Source organism: Callospermophilus lateralis, unplaced genomic scaffold (assembly GCF_048772815.1).
Source record: "Callospermophilus lateralis isolate mCalLat2 unplaced genomic scaffold, mCalLat2.hap1 Scaffold_193, whole genome shotgun sequence".
Classification (NCBI taxonomy): domain Eukaryota; kingdom Metazoa; phylum Chordata; class Mammalia; order Rodentia; family Sciuridae; genus Callospermophilus; species Callospermophilus lateralis.
In genome coordinates, this window is record NW_027512944.1 from 570755 (window position 1) to 590628 (window position 19874).

At 41.9% G+C, this 19874-nt stretch overlaps 1 pseudogene; it reads left to right on the top strand.

Annotated features, from left to right (window-relative positions):
- The window catches only part of LOC143387074 (inactive serine protease PAMR1-like), a 159924-nt pseudogene that overhangs the window by 135836 nt on the left and 4214 nt on the right, over nt 1–19874 (top strand).

Consider the following 19874-nt stretch of genomic DNA (forward strand, 5'->3'; position numbering starts at 1 on the left):
GAGCCCAGGATGAGAGGCACACTGTCTCCTTGTGCTTCAAAGAGGTGCCCTGCATTTCTCATTGGAATAAGTGTTTGGGAACTTTGAGATTTTCATGGAAACATTAATGCTGATGCAAGTGAGATTGTTTGGAGACCCCTAGTGGGTAGCAATCATCTCTTCCCCGACTGACAGGTAAATAAGTTGCTGTGTGCTCACTGGATTAATGCAGACAATTCTGACATTTTTCCAATAAGGTATTGAAAAACTGCCTTTGTCTCAGGTCCAAAGACCTCTCTTAGCCTCAGTATCTGGAAGACAGGTGCATCTCTGACTTCTGCTAGATGGTGCTTGGAATGTGTAGTCAGAAAGATCTTGGATTGACACTGAATCTGAAGTTGACCAGCCAGATGATCTTAAACAAGTCATTTAACTTCCATGAGCCTCAATTTTCCCATTTACAAAGTTTATCAAAATAATACCAAATACCTCTTAGGGTGTTTGTGGGACCCACAAAAGGCAGAGTTGAGGAATAAGAGCTGTGAATCTTATGACTGCTTCTGGCCCTGTCTTAAAGTTGTTTGAAATTCTGGCAGAAAGCAGAGGATTCTCCAGATAAGGCATTATGGCAACAACACTAGTTTCTACAAGGTGATGATTATGAAAAACTGGAGAGCAAGGGATTCATCACCTGCTCCAGTGGTTTAAGAAAATTCCCTAAAGACTTTCTGAGTTTCCTCTTGAGTTGACCTTCACGAGACATTGCTGGACCCTTAATATTGCTACCACTGCATCAGCCCACAGGCAAGAAAGACCTGGTTTTAAAAGGACAAGTAGATGTTGCTGGTGTTATTGTCATAAGAAATCCTGGGTCCCAGGGGAAGATATGCCCATTGAGTGTGATGACTGAGGAGCCTTTGCCACCAGGATAGCCTGAAGAGGGGATTTTCAGACATGATAAATGCAAGAATGTCATGAAGGAACTGAATTTGGATACTCCGAGGAAGGTCACCCAAAGCATTGTGTTATCTGACCAGCCTCTGTTCTCTCATGGGGTTTTGGTAGTCATCATTTAACACACGGTGGGATGTGTGCCTGTCCCTGTGGTTATTTTGGAGACCTGGGTTTTAGAGCATCAGTTTTGTTAGAGGGATGGGGAAGAAAAAGGAAATGAATAACCTGGCATAAGAGGGTATAAGAGTTATGAGTGTAATTCTATGGAGAATGGTCTCAGGGATCCATAGTTATTATTCATAAGCACTTAATGATCCAGAGCCTTGAGACTGGAGAAGCCCCAGGAAGACTATTAGCTGATAGACTGCTGACTTCGTACACAGTACCTGGGGCTCCCACCCACTCATTCTTCCTAACAAGGCAATGAACCTCTGAACTCCTTTTGGTATATTCAGAGGGACACCATCCATTTGGATTTAGATCCAAAACATAAGAACTGTTACTGAACACAGTAGAAGCTGCCCTTTAACAATTGTCAAGGTGTGTGTGTGTGTGTGTGTGTGTGTGTGTGTGTGTGTGTGTAGCTCAGAGGGAAAGTTTTCTTTTTTTTGGATCAATGCTTGTTCCTAAGTCTACACAGACCAAGTGACATCTAAGTTATGAACTCTGCTGGGCTGCAGAGACTCTGTGGCCTCTTAACCAAAGCATTGCTGTTGCATGCAGGGTAAGGTGCTTGGGGTTGTCTTGTCAAGGGTGCATTTGGCTAGTCAGTGAGTATTTTAGCATAGCAGCATTTCTCCCAAATAACAAGAAGGCAGGAGAGGCCATGTAAACTGTTCTCTAGCCTGCATGCCTCTCAGAGCATGGGAGGGAGCCCCCTGGAGCATGGAAGGGCCAGAGCCTCCATAATTCTACTCAGTTTTGTGTTCATATGCTGCTCCTGGTCAAGGCCTTCTTGGCTTTGCTTTAGCAGATGAGGTCACTGAGGCACGGCTTAATGGAGGAGGCCTATTTTATTTGGGTCCCAGGTTAAGAGGTAATCCATTAGAGCTGGGAGGGGCTGTGTGCCCACCTCAGGCTGGGAAGAGGGCACAAGTTATAGATGAAGGATGAGAGCATTGCAGAATTAACTTCTGATGGAAACAAACATCCTGCTTTAGTTGTTTTTTGCCACTGTGACTGTAAGACCCAGCCAGCTCAATTGTAGAAGAGAAGAAGTTTATTTGGGGGCTCACAATTTCAGAAATCTCGGTCCATAGACAGCCAGCTCCATTTCTACAGGCTTGAGGTGAGGCAGAATAACATGGCGGAAGAGTGTGGTGGAAGGAAGCAGCTCACATGATGACCAGAAAGACGGCGGGGGGGGGGGAGAGATATCACCATTTGCCAATACAAATATATACCCCAAAGCCAAGTTCCAGCCACACCCCACCTGCCTTCAGTCACCGCCCAGTTAATCCCATCAGGTAATTAATTCATGGATTGGGGTATGACTCTCATAACCCAATCATCTCTCCTTTGAACCTTCTTTAATTTCTCTCACACTTGAGCTTTTGGGGGACACCTCACATCCAAACCATAACACATTCCAGTCACCACTGGCCCTGAGATGAACCCCAGCCCTTTGACAGAGGCTAGGGATCCCCCAGTTTTCCTTAAAGGCTCCTGCCTCCTGGATCCTTCACTACTTCTCTTTCTCTTGCTCCAGAAGGCAAAAGCTTCCTCTTTAAGAACAGGATGTTCTTGCTGGTATCCATGTACAAAGAACAGCAATAGTCATTATTCTCTCCATTCCTAATATAGACCAGGCTCCGTGCTTCATGGGACATTGCCTGCTCAGTTTGTCAACTTCCTGCATGATAGGTACTTCTGTCATCTCCACTGTACAGATGCATCCAGCCAAACACTTCTGAGTGTCCATGAAGTGTACCAGGCCCTGAGGAAACATGGCAGAGCTGCATGGCCTATATTTTCTCTGCCTTTGGGCAAAGCCATAAAACTAGCCTAATCTTAGCCCATTTTTAGTAGAGGAAAGGGTCACATGTTGCATAGTTTCTGGCTATAACTTCCTGAAGTGAAGGCCTTTGGTGGTGGCAACAGGGGTGGTGAGGATTACTGAGTGCATCTTGTAAGCCAGACATTCAGAAGAATCTCCTCAAAGGACTTGGATGTGCCCAGCAGCCAAGGAACCTCAAATTGAAACAGACAGAGTTGTGTAGCTCAGGCCATTTTTTTTTAGTTGTAGATGGACCCAATGCTTTTATTTGTTTATTATTTTTATGTGGTGATGAAGATTGAACCCAGTGCCTCACACGTGCCAGGCAAGCGCCCTACCACTGAGCCACAACCATTTCCATAGCGAACATTTCTTATATTTCAAAATGTTAACTATGATTACCACAGAGGGACATTTCTTCGGTAGTTTAGAGTTGCCCTCTACCCTGGAGCTGACTCAGAAACCTTCTGAGATTTGAAGAAACCCCAGGATCACTATTATTACCAAGCAGATGTAGTAGGTGGAGAACCACTAGGTTTCTAACACTCAGGTATGTTACCTATCCTACCCATTCACTCTGTCAAACAGGGATGTGCCAGGTTGACTGGGACCAAGGAATAAAATGACTAGAGCTTTCTGAAAAGTTGTCAAAGTTGACCTATCTCTTAGGCACAGGCAGTGTTAGCTATCCAATTAAATAGGCCATCCAAAGACCGGAAAAGTAGTGGTCGAAAGACACAGTGTACTAGAGGCCCAAGACAATCCTGATTAAGATCAAATAGCTCATTGTAAGCCTCAGCCTCCAAATTGCTGCCGGATGAATAAATAGCAGTGTGTGCAATCCAAGCATAATTTCACATGGGTAGTGTCTCATTCACACCCGCAAAGGGCTTGAAAGCATCACAGAGGCAGGATGCCATTGGCTGGAAAGGGATGAAAAGAGATTTCAGTGCAGACGACATCATCAGTGGGTGAAGACCTTCTTGTGAGTAAAAAGTATTTGGTTTTGTCTAGATACAATTTGAACTCAAATATAATTTGAACAGGAGAAAGTGAGGAAGAGTTAAAAGGCCATCTGAAGGTTGTCTCTGAGCACTGGCCTCACATTCAATCAGGTTTCCAGAAAGGACAAAGCCCCAATGAGAAAGTTAATGCCTTTTCCAAACAGAACCAAAATTCTGTCACAAGTGGTTCCCTTGATTTGGGTGATGAGTGAGAATGAGTAGATCCCAAGAGTATGCTAAGAATAGAGACGAATGTCCCTCCGTCCCCAGCCCCTGACACCAGCTCCATCGTGGGGTGATGGGCTCTGTTGACTTTGGCCCTGTTTCCATAGCTAATTCTCAGATAATCTTACAGCTCCGAAACTCAGATCTTTCTAAAAAAGCAGAATAGGATCCTGACTTACTTTTTCCGCTCAGCTGGTTATCAGGCTGACATAAAAATTTCATCAACATACAATTTGCCCACAGAAATGTATGCTTTTTACTCACAGTTTCGTAAATCGCTGCTAAACCATTTCCAAAGTCCAAGAGGACATAAGCAATCATAACTAGGTTAAAATTATTTAGAAGCAGAAATAGGACAATCCCAAAGAGAAGACCAGCAGATGGAATAGAGATTGAAAGAAAGCAAACACAGGCCCCATTTAGAGTTGCAAAGATTGTTAATTTTATTCTGACCTCTCCCTTGCTCTCCTGTGTCTAAGGGTGAGTACTGGGGAAACGCTGAACATTTCTTTTTTGTAAGTTACAGAAATATTAATATGCTTTGTTGCTAGATATTTCTAAAAACTAGATCATTCCCCTTCTCATACAAAAAAAAAGTGACTGGTCTTGTTTATGCTTGCACTATTCCAGTGGGTGCCAGCTCAACTGGCTCTTGCCCTCACGTTCCTTCAACCCTGCCTGAGACCTTCTCCAGCTGGGAAGATCCTCTGGCCTATGGGCATCCTGGAGGCATGTAGAGTTAGTACTTATCCCATCATCCTTCAACAAAGGATTGATGGTGCTCCATAGGTGAGAACTGGTATCTTGCTCCTTGAGTGGGATAACAATGAGGCATGTCCCATTGTTTCCCAGAGTTGCTAAATGGCACTGATTCTCAGTTGCCCCCCAGTGATAACTTGCTTGATAACTTAAGAAATTCACGGTCTTTATTTTCCCTAGTCCACTGTTGGCCCTTCCTGGGATTGCCACCAAGATATACTGCTTGTACTCAAAACCTAGTCTCACATGCTACTGCTGGGGGAACTTAACCTCAGACACCTCTCTGAAAGTGTATTTCTTGAAGAGTTAACTTAGTAGAGCCTCGAGAGCTCTGTTAGCCCTGGTTCTCCAGAGAAGTAGAACCAATAGGAGATTCATCTATGTATAGGCTCACCTGATTATGGAGGCTGAGAACCCCCATAACTGAGATGCAGGAGAGCTAGTAATTTGAAGGCTCTAATGTAGAGAGTCAGTGGTGTAGTTTCCAGTTCAGGCATGAAGGCCTGGGAGTCAGGAGTCCTGAGGACCGAGTGTGGATATCCTGCTCAGCCAGCCAAGCAGAGAGAGAACACAATGTTCCCTTCCTCCATCTCATTCCTTTGTTCTATTCAGGCCCTCAGTGGATTGCATGCTGCCTACCCACATTGGAGAGGGTAAGCCCTGTACTCATTATACCAATTCAAACACTGGTCTCTTCTGGAAACATCTTGGGAGACACGTCCAGATATAATGCTTAGGCAGGTGTTGGGGAGCCCAGGATCTAGTCATGTTCTCCCAGAAGATCAGTGATCACATTCAGCTAAATCACTATTTGGTGGCTTCTCTAAAGTTCTAGATAAATCTTTGATCAATGATGAATAACATAAATTTTAAGGGTTAGCCTTATCTGAAGGTTTCTCAAAATATGAATCATTTGCATTTCTGATTAAAAAAAAACAGTGTTAGACTCAGGAATTTATTTATAATCTGTATACACCCCCGCCACACACACACACACACACACACACACACACACACACACACACACACCTCTTCTCTAGGGTCAGGGAGTGAGTGGAGATACCAGGGATGTTTGGAGAGAAGCCAATAATAAAGATTTGTTTGAATGCTCATTTAGCCCTTTTAGACAGCAATTGGAGCATGGCTGCTTCCATCATGAAGAAGCATCTCTCTTCTAATTGTCTCATCTTTGGCTTTATGCCCTGATGTACTGGCCACACTGCCATAGCTTCACCATGTGCCCTGGAGGGGTGCTCTCTGTCTAGTGACTCGGGGAGAACACAAATGTGATAAAAAACTGGGAACTCCAATTCCAACAAGGCCCCCATGGTTAATCTCAGCAGAAGCGTCTAGATTAGAACCTGGTTCCACTTCACCAGGCTTCCTATCTATAGATAAGTGGTTTTCTGTCACACCACACAGCAGGATCAGACAGTTCAATCAATCACACCCAGGGACATCTTCATTGCGACCAAGGCCACAGTCAAATTTCACGCTTGACTAGTATTTGCTGAGACCCCCCTTACCCTATTTTAATTTATTTAAGGACCCTGTGATCACCTTTATTTTATTCCTTGGTTAGGGTCCTATCTTCTGATGTACTTTTAGAAGCACAGGTAAGAAAGGCACTAGTAAGGATAAATTAATGCTAATGAAAAACATTATGTACATTCCCCACCCCCACCCTGTGGGTTCTCTCTTTTTTGTGTGTGTGTCAGAGTGAGTTGAGTCAGCCTGAGGAAATAAAACTGGATTTCTTATAATAACATTCCTTAAAATTCTAATTAAACCATGAGGAATTTATTTGATTAAGATTTGTTTTTCAAGAATCAACAAATGGGACTTACTTAAACTAAAAAGTTTTTTCTCAGCAAGAGAAACAATAAGAGAGGTAAATAGGGAGCCTACATCATGGGAACAAATTTTTACTCCTCACACTTCAGATAGAGCCCTAATATCCAGAGTATACAAAGAACTCAAAAAATTAAACAATAAGAAAACAAATAACCCAATCAACAAATGGGCCAAAGACCTGAACAGACACTTCTCAGAGGAGGACATACAATCAATCAACAAGTACATGAAAAAATGCTCATCATCTCTAGCAGTCAGAGAAATGCAAATCAAAACCACCCTAAGATACCATCTCACTCCAGTAAGATTGGCACCCATTATGAAGTCGAACAATAACAAGTGCTGGCGAGGATGTGGGGAAAAGGGTACTCTTATACATTGCTGGTGGGACTGCAAAATGGTGAGGCCAATATGGAAAGCAGTATGGAGATTCCTGGGAAAGCTGGGAATGGAACCACCATTTGACCCAGCTATTGCCCTTCTCGGACTATTCCCTGAAGACCTCAAAAGAGCGTACTACAGGGATACTGCCACATCGATGTTCATAGCAGCACAATTCACAATAGCTAGACTGTGGAACCAACCCTGATGCCCCTCAATAGATGAATGGATAAAAAAAAATGTGGCATTTATACACAATGGAGTACTATGCAGCACTAAGAAATGACAAAATCATGGAATTTGCAGGGAAATGGATGGCACTAGAGCAGATTATGCTAAGTGAAGCTAGCCAATCCCTAAAAAACAAATGCCAAATGTCTTCTTTGATATAATGAGAGCAACCAAGAACAGAGCAGGGAGGAAGAGCAGGAGGAAAATATTAACATTAAGCAGAGTCATGAAGTGGGAGGGAAAGGGAGAGAAAAGGGAAATTGCTTGGAAATGGAAGGAGACCCTCATTGTTATACAAAATTACATATAAGAGTTTGTGAGGGGAATGGGAAAAAAATAAGGCGAGGAATGAATTACAGTAGATGGGGTAAAGAGAGAAGATGGGAGAGGAGGGGAGGGGGGATAGTAGAGGATAGGAAAGGTAGCAGAATACAACAGTTACTATTATGGTATTATGTAAAAATGTGGATGTGTAACCGATGTGATTCTGCAATCTTTGTAATGTTTTGAATAACCAAAAAAAAAAAAAAAAGAAAGAAAAAAAAAAAAAAGATTTGTTTTTTTGGACCAGGGATTGAACCCAGGGTGCTCAACCACTGAGCCACATCCCGAGCCTGTTTTATCGTTTTATTTTAAGACAAGGTCTCACTAAGTTGCTTAGGGCCTCACTAAGTTGCTGAAGCTGACTTTGAATTTGTGATCCTCCTGCCTCAGCCTCCTGAGCTGCTGGGATTACAGGTGTGCACCACCGTACCTGGCTGATTGAGAAAGATTGTCTGGTAAGATTCTGATCTGAGGAATAAGTTGCTGGAAGGAAAGTATCCAACCATTTTTGTCTATAACTGCCTACAGGAGGCCAAGGAAAGCCTTGAGATATCTAAAGTACTTTAGTGTAATCATCCTGGACTGATGTCACTTGTATTTCTGGGTTTAAATGAAAAAGTCCTATGTTCAAGATAAAGAAAAACCTCTTCCCATGTCCTGTTCTGCCGGGAATAGAGGAGGTACTCATTAAACATTTCATGTGAAAGCAAAGGGATCAGTCAAATCAATAGGCAGCAGCACCTTCCCAGTCCTTCTCTGAAAGGTGGACCTGCTGGCTTCCAAAAGGCAAAGCAGCAACTGGATTCTTTAGTTCCTAAGAGGTTATAAACAGCTCCTGTCTCCAAATATAATCTTACAGCTTGCAGACCTAAGCAAAAGGAGAAAACAAATATGCCTTGCGGGTGGGGGGCTAGTGTATCATATTAAGATTTTAGATTCATTTAGGAAAATGTATCACTTTTATGGACGGGAATATACTGGTGAACAGAGACATCATGGAAAAAGAGGTCTATTGTCTTTCCACAGCCAGAAGGTGGGTCCACTCCCTGGGTTAGGGATGAAAAATGTGGACTTCCTTTTGTCACATTCAATATTACTTTTCTGACTAGAGGGTACAGAAAAGCTAAATTATTAGTGTGCCCTGAAGAACCACTTTTCCTGAAGACATCTGCATGTTGATCTGACAGGCCTTCTGAGGTCTCCATCGCCATGTCCCCTGCTCACCGACCTCTGGACCTAGCCTTCTCACTTGGTGCCTTTGTAACAGGTATTGCCTCTCACTGTTCCATTCAGGGAGAAAAAGATAACATTTTATTTGCTTTAAATCATCTTAAATCCAACTCTAAGCCCCATAATTCAGGGAAGCATGAGAGATTCAATTTCAATTATTGTTGAATCTTCTTTGGTACCCCAGGATTGTGAAAAGAGTCTTGAACATGGATCATGCCAGATCCTCAAGGAGACTCTTCTGATGGTAGATTCTGGTCTGCACTGTTTGGTCTGAGGAATCTCATTGCCTCAGATCACCTATTCCCTTCAGGTACAGCAGATTGGCTGATGTGGGGCTGGGCTGGAGCCCAGGAGCAAGCATGGAAGCTGGGGGCTGTCTTAAGGACCAGCCTGTAGCTGCCTGGCCCAACAGCCTTCTTAAGGCTTCGTCACCACCCAGGAATGCTGAAAGGCATGTAGGCTCCATATTGGGGCTGAGCCCACTGCCTCTCTGGGGCCTCATCACAGACACCTGTGCCATGGAGAAGAAACCTGAGAGGCCCTGATGCCTAGCTAAGAAATTAACAGAGAGGTATTGGGTTAGTTTCTCCCTCAAACAGAACCTGAGTCAAGCCTATGGGCCCAGGTGATTCACTAAAGGGATTACTCTGTGATTAACCAGCAAGGAGTGGAAGAATCAAGATAAGAAAGAGGAAGACATCAAGCAAGAATATTTTCAAGTAATCTTCTACACAGCCCATCCCCCATGGGGGTTCTGGGAATGTAAATCAAACCTCAAAGAACAGGGATTGGGTTCTTCTATTTCCACATATTGGCTACAGGTGAGCCTGGGGTGGGCCTGGGAGGAGGACAGAACTCTAGGTATTTTTTTAGTGCCCCCCCATCTGGATAAGCAGATGGCCATGCCCAAGGACACCCTCTGAAGGCTGTAGGCCCCAGCTATCACATGTCGAAGGTGAGGGATGGGTGACTTGTGAGTATGAGGGAACGTGGCTGGGACACCAGTAATGGTCATGACAAGAGCCATCACAAAACCTTCACGTAGCAGTCACGTGTGAAATCACGTGGGAAGTGAACTCAGAGAACTTCCTCATTCCGTGGCCCTGGGAAAGAAAAGAGGGAGAGAGAAGGCTTTCTTGAAATGCTTATTTGAAACAAGACCCCAGAGAAATGTACCTCTGATGACTGCTGTTGTTCATGCAGTGGCATGTGGGGGCATGCTAAACTTAGTGTGTTAATGTCCCCAGGCTGAGTTCCAAAAGTAACAGGGCAATGTGCTATTTATTACTAATCATGCAATCTTTTATTTCACAAAGCAGGAGTTTGGTGCTCCTTCAGGGCCAGGGATGCAGATATTTTAAATTCTCAATTGGCTTTGCCTGAAAATATCCATCCCGCTGAGGAGAAATGAAACCTAAAGTCCTTGAAAAATCAAACAGAAAGAATCATGAATCTGTTCAATAGGGATATACAAAGGTTTCTAAAAAGAGAACACATAGGGGGAAAAAAATCATTTTGAAACCTAACCGCAGGGAGGAGCTCTGATGAGATGCAGATAGTCTATGTACCCACCAGGTAGATGTCAACTAAGAGAGAGAAGGAAGGATGGAGAAAGTTTTAGAATTCTCTTAAAAAAAACATCACAAGGGAGTATGCAAGCTTTGGAAAGTACAGAAAATTAAAGAGAAAGAATAACCCTCGCGGGTTGTTTGATATAGGAACATAATTTTAAGGCTTTATTGTGTAAGATTAAACAAAATAAATGAACAGACACCCTGGTTGGTACCCAGAAGTCTGAATCAACACAGTTTTGGAAGTTCATCACGGGTAAACATTACCAAAAGCCCAGGAAATAGAGCGAAAGACTGTGTTGTGCTTGAATAGGTCTAATAATGAGCTATTAAGATTTATCTCTGGAGTGCTCTTTAAGGTGTATTAAATTTGGGGAACTAGCTTTTAAAGACATTGAGTGCTTTGTAAACAAAGGCAAATGAGGAAAAAGGAAACTTTGTGTTATTTCTGTGACTCCTCAAAACCAGCCCAGCCAGGTAAGTGTTATTATTTTATTTTATAGTTAAGAAAAGCAATGATTGGGGAGGTTAAATGGTTCCCAGCTCTTAGTTTCTTAAGTACAAGATTGAAAAACTTTCACTCTTTGTTCCTTCTACCCCTAACAAATATTTATTAAGTGCCTGCTGTTGTAGACTCTGGGGAACCAGATGAATATTTGAACTCATATCTATCTGATCTTAGAGGCCAGTATTTTTTCTACAAGAATCTAGTTACAAGACTTACTTAAGAGATTTCATGCGAAATTTTATAATGTGATTATACAAAATATTAAAGAGATTTGCATGGACTGAGAGACAATTGGACCAAAAAACAAGGCATAAACACTGTATGCTAGATTTAGATGTTTAATGGACAGCACTCAAAAATATTTTGTTTGATTTTTTAAAACAATAATAACCGGGGCTTGGGCTGTGGCTCAGCAGTAGAGTGCTTGCCTAGTATGTGTGAGGCCCTGGGTTCGATCCTCCACATCACCTAAAAATAAATAAATAAATAAATAAATAAATAAATAAATAAATAAATAAAATAAAGGTATTTTGTCCAACTATAACTAAAAAATAAAATATTTAAAAAATAATAAAAACAGAAACAACAAAAAAATAATAAAAAACAAACTTTTATGATTTTACTTTATGATTGTAAAACTTGATAAAAGTATAAAGAAGCAAAATCATTAAAGATAATGACTACAATTGTTATTTTATTTTAATTTTCACTTTTTTGGGGACTAGAGATTTAACCTAGAGGTGCTTTACCACTGAGCTACATTGCTAGCCACACCCCCTCTTCCCTTTTTAAAAATTTTGAGACAGGGTCTTGCTAAGTTAGTTTGGGCCTCACTAAGTTGCTGAGCCAATGATCCTCCTGCCTCAGACTTCTGAGTCTCTGGGATTACACCTGTGTGCCATCATGCCCAGCAATGACTTCAAATATCAGAAAGTATGGTTTTCAAATCCCTTGGTCTGTCTCCACTTTGGTTGCTTTAAAACATTCCCATGTATCTATTTTTTCATTTTTGTCTGGTTTGGCGCTTTATGAATCTGAAGGACAAATTCTTCCATGAGTACAGGAAAATATTCATCTATTATCTCCTAGCACATTGTTTCTGACCATTGTCATCTCTCTTCCTCCTCCTCCATCATCTTCTTCCTCTTCCCCTTCTTCTCCTTCTCTTCCTCCTCCTCTTTTTCTTTTTCTTCTTCCTCGGTCCTACTCTCCCTCCCTCTCTCTCCCCCCACCTTCCTCTCCCCCCCACCTCCCTCTCCCCCCCACCTCCCTCTCCCCCCACCTCCCTCTCCCCTCTGACTCCTTTCCCAGAATGTTAATTATGTATTTCTTTACCTTCTCACTGTGTCCTATGAACCTCTTAGATTTTTGAGTACATTTTCACCTTCTTGTCGCTTTCAACTTCATTCTGAAAGTTTTCTTGTAAGCTATCTTTCAGTTCTATTTAGTTTGCTGTTAAATCCATCCACTGAGTTCTGTTACTAAATTTTTCACTTTTTGATATTTTTCTTAGGTTATTTTTTTTCAGCATTCCTGGTTTTCTGCTGAAGTTCTCAATCTTGTCTTTTATTTCTGGAATGTATCAGCGGAGTTATTTATTTTTTACATTTTTAATTCATTTTTTTAATTTATATATGACAGCGGAATGCATTACCATTCTTATTACACATATAGAGCACCATTTTTCATATCCCTGGTTGTATACAAAGTATATTCTTAAGTAGTGTCAGATGACCACTTTGCTGGACCCTTTATAAATCTGATTCTGTTGTCTATATTTCCCTTGATTTTCAGCCGTAGTCTTGCCTTCTGTCTTTGTCAGTTGGGGCTGCTACAAGACAATACCATAGACTGAGTGATTTAAACAACAAGCATTTATTTCTCACAGTTCTGGAGGCTGGGAAGTCCAAGATCAAGGCGCTGGAAGACTCACTGTCTGGTGAGGGCTGCTTTCTGGTTTATAGAGGGCTGTCTTCTTGCTGTATCCTCACATGGAGGAGGAGGGAGAGAGAACTCTCTGAGTTGCCTTCAATAAGGGCAAAAATCTCACACACCAGGGCTCAGTTTTCACGACCTGATCACTTCCCAAAGACTCCCTCTCCCTAATACCATGATATCGGGGCTTAGGATTTCGACATATGAATTTGAGGGGGAAACAAGCATTCAGTCCCCTGAACACTCCATTGGATCCTAACATAGAAGCATTACTTGCTCTATCCTAATGGTGACATTCCACAAGCAATAACTTAAAACCAATAACTTAAAACCAAATCATATTTCTCCATTCTAAGATATTGAATTTAAGTTGTACAGAAATTTCTGTGTGAAAAGTACACGTATGAGCTGATTTCAAAAATGTCAAGTTATAAAATTGTTTGCATTTAAGAATTGCAGATGTTTAGTGGCATCCTTTACCCTTGAACAGAGGTATTTGTGTATTCCAAGTTAATTTCTCTTTAAGTCTTCTTTTATAGCCTCCTGAGTAAGAGAAACAAAGGACCTGGATTGTCCTAAATCTTTATCTCCAAGGGCTCAAGAACTTTCCCAAATTCCTAGTATTTAAGCCCACATTAAATACTGTGTGTGTGTGTGTGTGTGTGTGTGTGTGTGTGTGTGTGTGTTTCATGAGAACCCTGCTGTGGCAGCCCAGGGCATGAGAGACTAGCAAACCATGGAAGAGCTTCCTTTCAAGGGGAAGACAACCCCACAATCAGGCTCACCTATCAAAACCATCAGTAGAAAAGATTTATCTTTTGCTGAGGCTGATGTAGCTGTAGTCTCATTCATTTTCTCCCAGTATTCCAGGAATGGCCTTAAATATCACCCAATCTTTTTTGACCACGAGCTGTAGTAAAGCTCAAAACAAACAAGGACCTATGCTTTAAGTGCATAAATCATAGCCTCTCAATAGGCAACTGGCCACAGATTCAAACACTTGCCAGAGCCAGGCAGCCTGGTGAAGAATGCAGCTCCCAGGTGAGCAGAGAGCCATTTCTCAGCTCCAGGTGATTGTCGCTCTGGGGGAGGCAGGCTGGGAGACTGAAGATCCGAATTGTGTGAGAACCCAGTGACACCTATTTTTGTATGAATTCTCCCAAGTTTTATGTTGGCAACTAGTTCCATTATTTTAAACGTACAGGCAGGATACACTACGTTTTTTATTGTGGTCTCTGAGCTCCAGTGGTCACCCTCTGGGATATATGTTCAGACTGAATGCATCTCCTAAAAGAAGCTGGCACCATCACGGAGGTGACATGTACTGCTTCCTCTCCCTCCCCCTCCCATCAGAGAGGGATTCCTGAAAATACAAGTACTAGGGTTTTCTGAGACCACTTGAAGCATAAAAAAGCCACATTGCCCTCTTTATACCATTTTAGTATTTTAAACAGTCTTGCTCAGTGAGGTCCCTTTTTGTAACACTTAAAAATAGGAGTTTTGAATTCACCCACCAGGGAAATCACTCATATTACATAATCCCCCAAAGCACACAGAGTGTTATTGATCATCTGCCACATGGGCTATGGATAATCCTAGAGGAGACAAACCAGTCAGTTGGCTAATTGCAGCAATCTTGCCAAGTTGCACCCGGTAATGTTGTTTATTTTTAATTCTTGAATGTTTTAAAAGCGCTATTTGAAAGAAGATTCTTTTCTTGCCTGGAGGCAAGCAAGTTAAGTTGCTTGGAAGATAATTGGGACAGTTATGGGAAGGAAAGTACATCAAATGCATAACTGCATTGCCCAAGAACTGTTTTATAGGAATGAGCCTGTGTCTTAGAAGAAATGATTAAAAAGAAACCAGGGAAACTGATAGATTAGTGCCCAAATTCAGTTGAATTCTTTGGAGAACTCATTCTCTTTCCTTTGACAGGTCATGTTCAGTATCGTGACATAATCTGTATGAGAAAAATATGTTACCTATTTAACAGAATTTTTCCAGATTAAATCTAAAATCCTGTTCAGTGCTCAGAAAGGCTGGGGATGCCATTTTTACTTTAAGTCATTAAGAATATTAAGAATATTAAGTATACAGATAAAAAGTTACATTTGGGCATCAGGGGGAATTTGTAATATTTTTGCAATGATATTGTCCTCTAGTAGTTTTAACTAAAACTTGAAACACTTTTTTCTTGATATGAAATATAAGATTTAAATTTATTTCATATATGTATTCTTGTTGTTAAGCAGTTCTACTTTTTTGTATACAACATAAATAGGAAACTGAACAGTCTAATTTAATTGCTCAAGCAATAGGAAATGAGGGAGATAATACAACATTGAAAACTAATAATGCCTGTATCCTGATTATAAAATCTAGGTGAAATATTTTTCTTGTCCAGTCTTGCCCAGCTCCTATAATTTGAAATAAAAAAAGAACTATATCATGTAAGAGTCAGATTTGTGTCAAAGTTGTTTACATTTAGAATGAAATATTTCTCCATCTGAGAATAAATCATTAAAACAAGGAAAGACGTGTCTAATACATGCATTTGCTATTATGAGATTTCTCTTGGTAATTCTTTTGCGCACACTGTTAGCAGGCTTGATATCACTGTATTTTTAATTCAATGAAATAATGAAAATATTCTATTCTAAAGTTAAATGACTCAGACTTTTAGCAGTTCTTCTTTTCTCTTGTTTTTCACTTTTAGTCCTTGAAGAAAGAAACTGCTCAGATCTTGGGGGACCAGTCAATGGGTACAAGAATATAACAGGAGGTCCTGGACTGCTCAATGGGCGATCTGTAAAATCGGCACTGTGGTGTCATTCTTTTGTAATAACTCCTATGTTCTTAGTGGCAATGAGAAGAGAACTTGCCAACAGAATGGAGAGTGGTCATGGAAACAGCCCATCTGCATAAAAGGTAACTTATGGGTATGTCAGGATCCTATAGGGGTAGATGGAGCTACTGTGCTTTTTGATAGCTTCAATACATTCTTTTAAGCCCCTATGTGTGTGTTGGAGGGTGGGGGGTCCCTTCCTCTCTTAAGTTTTCTCCCGAACCACATTATCTCTTAGATTGAAAACCATCCCTAAAAATATTTGCTTCTTTTTTTCTGGACTTAGGGAGGACATGCTTACTGTAATCACAGCATCTTGAGGTGATGGAGGAGAGTGATATAGTTATCAGAACAGTTCAGGAAAAACAATAGGGCTGAGGTTTATATATGCAGATCCAAGGTCAAAACTGAATGGACTCATCTTCCCTGGCTGCCTATGTTGGGAGAAGTTGGACCCGTAAAGATGTTTCAAGACTAACATAGTAGATCTTTGAACACTCAACAGACAGCTGTAGGAACTAAACGGATAGTTCAGGAAAAGGAGAGAGGGAGTTTCTTGAAAGAGAGATAATTGCATGAAGCAGGTAAAATTGGGGCCTGTCTGGAAGGCTGGAGAGGATTTGAGGATGTGAAGGGGAGTCGGGATGACATTTCAGATGGAAGACAGAAGGAAATTACAGAGGCGTAACTTACCAGGCATTGGTAAATGCAAAGGAAGGCAACCCAGGCAGTAAACTGCAAAATGTAAGTTGGAGGCAGAGAAATGAAATGTTATAGAGAGCGGTTGGAACCAATTCTGTTGCAGTGGGGGTGCATAGTTTCTAGCTGCTTCTGGTTAGCGGCACCTCTGTTTTGGGGGACAGTCACAATGATCTGGCTGTTTACTGGGAAAAAAAGCGGGTTCTTGTCCTAGATTATCCAGATAATTGCCTCAGTCCTCTACTTTCCCTTCTGGGTGTTTGTCAACAACCTGAATCATGGGAAAAGGAATGAAAGGGAATAATTTGTGAAAGGAATAAATCACTTTAGACTTTAGCCAGAAACGACTTTCATCCCCACCAGCATAGATTTCTGATGTTTTATTTCATTAAGTATGGGAACGGCGTTACATATGTCCTTGGAGATTTTTGTCAACTCTTACAAATTAATACAACTAAAGTACTCTAAGTCACTAATTAGACAAATGTTGGCTGCTCTTGATTGGGAAAGTGAGACGGGAAGGACTCCTTTTCACTTGTGGAAAAAAAAATGAGACTTCAGAAAAATTAAACTGAGCTTTGAGTTGTCTCCTAGAGATTTTTTGGGGTCCTTAATAGCAGAGAAAGGACTTGGGAAAAATCAATTACACAAGACTTATCTATGATTGACATTGCTGCCTGGTTTTAAATGAGAACCTTCTCATTCCCAGTATGGGCAATATATTAAGACTCCATTTGAATTTTATTCCATTCTGATCAAGTGTGCTAATGCTAGATGCATAAGCAGATAGTCCTATCTTTTAATCATCAAGGCCCCAAATCACCTAGGTGGAGGAGTTTTTCAGAGGCATCAGAGTTCTTCAGAGAAAGCTGTCAATTTAGGAGAAAGCCAGCATGCTTTTTTGCTAAACGAACTGTTCTAGCTTGGCTGACATGTCTTGCTTCTGAGTCTGGGGAATGAGCACGTGGTATCCAGAAAGGGGGTTAGGGATGAATCTGAACTGAGCCATGTGAACAGTGAGTCTGAAAACAGATGATGCGACCCTGTCTGTTTTTTTTTTTTTCCCAGCCTGCCAAGAGCCAAAGGTCTCAGACCTGGTGAGAAGGAGAGTTCTTCCAATGCAGGTCCAGTCAAGGTGAGACTCTGTCAGGAAGGGTAATGGAGATTTCCTCTCCTATTCCCTTTCTCTACTTTGTGTTGTGGTTTCTTAGGGACATTTAGTGCTAAATGGTAATGAAAGAATAGGGCTTGTTCCATGGAAGCTCATTAGCCAGCTGCCTTTGGCCAAGAGGTAGCAAAGGTTGGAAGATGGACAAATTTTATTGGATCGTGGGAAAGTAGATGATTGGTGAGAAGACACTCAGATGGTCTTTGAGGAACTGGGTTGTCATTCTTGAGTCTTCTCTAAATTACTATGTATGCATTGTGGCAGCTTCTAGGCGCTGGCATCAGGAAGAACACCTTCCTACACCCCAGCTGGCAGTCAGAGGTTCTTGTAGTGGAGAGAGGAGATGGTGGAGTCCAGAAACTAGAGATGCATGGCCAGTCGCCATCAGGGATGTGAGCTCTGAAGACCACCTTGGGGTGCAGGGGCAGTAGGCCCAGTTCTATTCACCTCTTTTTCACTGTGTCTGCTCCAATAAGGAAGGCTTCCTCTCTCTCTCTCCAAGCACAGTTCTGCTGTACAACTTTATTCTTGTGCCTCCTTTGATCTGGAAACTTCTTCCACAGGATCCCATCAAGGCTCGCTGCCTCCCTTCTTTCAGTTCTCTGCTCAGTTTTTACCTGACAGAGAGGCCTCCCTTGGCTTCCCTTTTAAAACTATCAAGTTTACCACCCCCGGCTGCCCTCCAACTCCTTTACCTGGTGTTCTCTGGCCATGTTCATCTCAACTCCCGCTCTACCGGTTGTCTTGGTTCATGTGTTCAATTTCTGTCTCCCCATTCCAAATACAGAAGTTACAAGTACAGGAGCATTGTCTGCTTTGTTCTAGTGCCTGAGACAGTGCCTGCCATGTGGAAGACACTCAATAAATATTTACTGAATGAAAACATTGGAGTGACTGACAGTCAAGGGTTCCTGAGCTGGTTCTGCCCCTCTTTAGTTCTACGTATGCCTAGGAAAGTTCCTAAGCCTGCTGAGCCTTTTATTTTTTTCCTTCTCTTGAAAAGCAAGAATAATCATAGCAGTCTCTGGGAATTGTTGTAAGGATTAAATCCAACACGAATAGCTAACACTTATTGCATGTTTTCTGTGTACAGCTGCTCTTCTGAGTACTTCACATGTCTAGGCTCATTTAATTCTCACTATAGCCTCTGAGGAAGGCATTATTCTTTTTATTACAGATTTTTATTACCGTTTTTATTATAGATGGGTAAACTGAGGCTCAGAGAAGTTAAGTAACTTGCCCCAGGTCACACTGCTAGAAGTGGCAAAACCAGGACATAAACTCAGCATCTGGCTCCAGGGTCTGCTCCCTTATGCACTAGACTAACCTTTAGCAAAGCACCTTGCACATACAAGCACCTGTTAAAGGCAGCTATTGTCAGGGTTAGTAATAATGAGTTCGAGTGACCAGGCTCGCCCTGGAGTGTTCCTTGGTGAGGATGCCCACCAGCATCTGACCCTTCCTCTTTCTCTCTCAAGTCTTTTCCTTTTAGGCAAGACATTTTTTTTGGAATGGTGGCAATGGAATTCAAACTCAGCCCTGTCTTCAGGTCTCTGTGATTCCCTGGGCTGGACTCTCCAATGAGTGGAATCCCCCTGTTCTTCCCAAAGAGACATCTCGAGGAGGAACCCCTCTCAAAAAGAATGCAGTTTTTAAGACAATTTTAATGGGAGGTTAGGTGGCAACGTGCCTGCTGTCTCATGTAAATGAGAAGCAAACCTGAAATTCGGTTTTTCTGCCTTTCTGGAAGGCAGGCTGCTGAAGTGGGGGGTGGGGGTTCTACTTATCTCCAACAGCCAGGCTCACCTGGGGAGCCCCCAAAGGCAGTGTGAACCTTCAGTGGCCTAGAGATAAACTTATTTGCAAGCGCAGAAGCTCCCAGAATTATAGACCTGGTTAGAATCATGATAGGAATATTTGTTGAGTGAAATCAATATAGGTGGAATATTTGCTCTGATCCAAGTTCTATAGAGATGCATGAAATAATTTCTTACAGTGATATCAAATTGATGTGGTTGCGACACCACATGGAAGTCATGACAGCTAAGCATGGTGGTCTCAGGAACCATCTTCCTTTCTTGTGTGCCTGTGAGCACTCTCACTTACCTATCTGGGCTTCCCTTCTCCATTCATCAAATGGGAATGAAGACATTGATTCCTAAAGGAATTTCAGCTTGTCACTCAGTGGGCACCAATATAAAACGAACACAA